The 4,157-nt window shown below is 37.5% G+C and overlaps 1 long non-coding RNA gene across 1 annotated transcript; it reads left to right on the top strand.

Moving 5' to 3' along the window:
• The first annotated feature begins 2,551 nt into the window (after positions 1-2,551).
• LOC136750583 (uncharacterized) lies at positions 2,552-3,654 on the top strand. The gene is made up of 2 exons (XR_010816899.1): positions 2,552-3,261; positions 3,374-3,654. It is a non-coding gene; the product is annotated as an uncharacterized LOC136750583 (long non-coding RNA).
• The last annotated feature ends 503 nt before the right edge of the window (positions 3,655-4,157 follow it).

The following is a 4,157-nucleotide window of genomic DNA, read 5'->3' as shown; positions in this document are numbered from 1 at the left end:
AGCTGCTGCACATCATTGTTTGAAAAAGTGTGTCCCTTTATACTGGGAAAGCAATTTGGAACCCATGGAAAGCATGGATCTTCTGCTACTAGTTCTTCTTGTCATTTTTCTTTTCCTCCTGTTCAGTTTTCTTTAAAAGCAAATCTAAATTGCATATTGGCACACACATAAGTATTTATTAGTATTTTGAAGTGTTTTCTTTGTGTGCAGCACTTTTGAAATGCATTTCATACTGTTTTGTATAAAAGCATTGTGAAACTGGTCCAATTACCACTTCTTTAATCTGACTGGATTCCATTAAAATTACTTTAAAGTTGAGTTATTCATTTATCTGACTAATGAAAATACATCTCCATAATTAATCTCTTTTAAGATGCACTATAAACCAGTTTAGTATTTAGATTTTCCTCACAAGGAATAAGTATTTATTAATTAAATACAGTATAATGTTGTAAAGTTGTCATGTAGAAATACTGAACTCTACCTTATCAACCTGTAGTGTTTTATATCTGGTGAATATCTTCAGTATACTGTTAACCATTAAGAGTCCTGGCTGCTCTTGCACTTAATAAGGATAAAAAGATCACAAACCAGAACCTAGAGGCACTCTTCAATTTCCTCCAGGCTTCTTCTAGTGCTATGCTTCCTTAAAATGTTTTTTTAAAGAGCTTTCTGACTTGGGTGATATTTAATGCATTAATTAACATGAAATGCTCAGAATGTTATTTGTGCGAACATCATCATAACTGGGAAAGTTATAAATTCACAAGCTTAATGGGATGACCCATAAAAATACATTGACAGGGAATAAACATCTGTACAACATGATTTTCCACAGTACAACATAAAAATTCATGAAAAATACAGTAGGTGGCAATTATGAACGAGAACAATAAGAATGGCAAACCAAATATGCACCTGCAATACATTTATGATTAAGGCCCTTTGTTTTATGTGACTTTTCCTTTGTAATTCAACTGCTCTGCCTTAGATGTCTCTGCAGCCTCCCCAGTTACAGTAATTGATTTAAAAAATAAGAAATCAACACATTGTGCTTTGACTAATTAGAAAAATAAAACTAATGATTATTATTATAAATTATAATTGAATACATTGATGTGTTAAAAGAAATATTGCAATCAAAAAGCATTATTTGAGCAAACACATCACTACAATATACACCTGGTATTCTGAACACTGATGGGTAATTTGTCATTTGTCATTAGACCACAATCGAAAGTCAACAACAGACAGACGTTTATCACCAGACAAAAAATAAAAATCTGTAAATGAAAAGACTGACAGTAATTAAACAACCTCTTTCAGTAAAAGCATTATGGGGAAAGAAAGTTAACAAGTTTAAAAGTGACTTCTTTATGCTTTTGGCATGTATTTCTAGAACCATCTACAGACATTAGGCAGGAAACAATGAGGCCGATCCTGCTGCTATAAGCTCTTGTTTTGCATCTTCATCTAAGATCATGAAGCCAATATGCATATTTTTCTTCAGTAAGTTGAAGACTAACTAAATTCCCAGGAAAATATTTTGTAGTCTTCATTTATTTTTTCTCTGTTTACTTAGTATATATTGACCTGTGCTGCATGAAAATGTGATTATATTTTCTCAGCAGCATGACCATACTGTGCATTGAATGGTCTTGCGCTGCATTTTATTGTGAATTTAATGACCAGGTTCAACTGTTTCTACTAGGCTGCTGGTCAGTCAGGCAAATCTATAATTACCAATGGACAGGACCCCTTTTAAGATAGACACATTATTAATACATGTCACTGACCTGAATGAATGACTTTCACCCATTGACCAGAAATGTTTGATGATTTACAGTATCCCTGCACTTAAATCAGCACATCTTCAGTCGATCTTGTGTCCAGTCAAGCAGAAACTATTGCCTCCAATTCCAGAATGTAAAATCTCAAGGACAGCACAGGACAAGTATTTATAAAGATAAGGGATGACTTTGACTGAATCAAGGCAATGTTGGAAAATTATTTTGGAGATTGGAGATCTGCTAGACTGCACCCATGAAGAATCTGAAAATACATCATGTCCATATATAAAATGCAACACTCAGGAGCCCCTACAGGCAATACAACATTGCATATCCAACCCACTGTGGATTGGGATATAGGCAGATTTGTGGAAAGTTTTATAGTAAAAACAGTATTTACAAACCCATGAATCATTTAAATGTAAATGTCACAGAAGGTGACCAAAGGTGCCTGATCCACTAATTAATTTGTGCACTTATTTGTGTTTCTTTGCTTGGTATTAATGTATGTATTCTTTTTAATTTGCCATTCATAATGTTCCATATTGCCATGTTTTGGTGTATTACTTTGTCTTATTCACTTAATTGCTTTATTATTTGTTCTATGATTTAATTAATCACCATGGCCACACAATGTGACACACCTGCTGTGGGGCGTTGGTTGCCTTGACAGTCTGCAGATGCACCTTCTAACCCAATCAGACACACACTATTTAAAGCCCTAGGTAGCATTGAGAGGGAATGCATTTGTTGAAGTATTTGTTGGGGGGGGGAAAGAAGTAGTGTGACGAAAGGCAGCAGGATTTGTTTTTTCTTTTTTCCTCTCTCTTCACATTAACTTATTTGAAGCCTGAAGCAAGATGGGGGCCTTGCAAGCTGTGGAAAATGTTGACCACAAGGAGTGCAGCAAGAGACTGTGGAATGCTGTGAGGTTTTGTTATTTCCTCCATGTTATATTTAGAGTTCCCTTCCCTGACTGCTCCTGTTAGGTGAGATTCAAGACTGACATTGTTACAGCCAATAAGGCTTTTTATCAGAGGGAAGGGCTTTTTTTTTTTTTTTTTTTTTTTCCCCCCCCCCCCGAGTAGTTGGCGTCTCTTGTGTTCCCCTCTCATGGTTTGTTGGTTGTGGTGATGCCCCATGCTGCATCGACCTGCTGAAGCCTGGGGAGAAGGACAGCTTAAAATCGACAAGTGCACCCTTACCTGCTGTCCCTCACCTACAAGTTGATGAAGGGGTCCTGTGAATTGCTGGGTCCTGATGCTTGAGGATCCCTGGTCTGGTCTCCAGCCCTGTGGAGAAATTGGAGACCCAGAGGGTCAAGTTGGGTGAAGGGATGTGCAAGAATGAGGAAACCAATCGAGTGAGTGTCTGTTCATGAGCCTTGCTGGCTGCTGAGATCCACTGTGTTGTCTTGGTGCTGAGCTGCTGGAGCTGTCCATGGTCCTGAAGTGCCTGGTGTATAATCGAGGTACGGTGGCAAGAACTTGTTAAGGGAATTTTACTCGGGAAGAATTTACCAGTTTATGAGTGGGCTGAGCTTATAAGAGATGTATCAGTGACTCATGCCTTTCTCTTTCCAGTTGCATCACTTTACTGTGCCTCTGAAGGAGGAGAGGCAGTCTGGGGTCCAGGGACATTGTCTTCTAAAAATCCCAAAAGGACATTTTGGCAGAGGGACACTTTACTGTATGTGAGATTTTGCTTTGTTTAGTGTGGATGCCATGGACTGTTGTCTTTTAGTAATGGACTTCTTGATTCACTTGATATTCTCCTTTTAATGTGCTTTCAATAGGTTTTAATTTTAAATTTGTTTTATCTTGGTACCTTTATCATCCTGGTTATTAAAGGCAGTTTGAATGTACTGCGTGATGGCTAGCTCCTTTTGTGCAGACTGTCCTACAAATTCATACATTTTTAATGCTGTTTATTCCTGTTGAAGAAACAAAGAGCATAACTTTCACTTATGTTGCCGTGTAGTATCATGGGAATCTTGTCAACCTGCTGCAGGGAAATCTGGGGATGTGATAAAGGTCCCCTCATCTTAAAGCCACCCATGGCATCACTGCTACATTAAAAGCTGAAATAACTGACAATTTAATTCCTTTCTTCCATTAGGTGAGAGCATCACTTAATTTAATTTAACTGCTCTGGCAAATAAAGCAAGAGGAATAGTGAGTTAAGCAAGCCATCAGTTCTAACTTGCTCTATATTAACACAATTTTTGTATTGATGGAATTTGCCAGACAAGATTTATACGGTCTTGCTAACCATAGAGCTGTGTTTAGTAATTGATCTTGTTTGTCTGGCAGTGGTACCACACCTCTTAAACTGTAGTGCCTATACCACCCCATTTATTGAATCCAT

The sequence above is a fragment of the Amia ocellicauda genome, chromosome 5, assembly GCF_036373705.1.
Source record: "Amia ocellicauda isolate fAmiCal2 chromosome 5, fAmiCal2.hap1, whole genome shotgun sequence".
Classification (NCBI taxonomy): Eukaryota; Metazoa; Chordata; class Actinopteri; order Amiiformes; family Amiidae; genus Amia; species Amia ocellicauda.
Note: the sequence above shows the minus strand (reverse complement) of the source record. Positions and strands in the feature narration are given on the sequence as shown.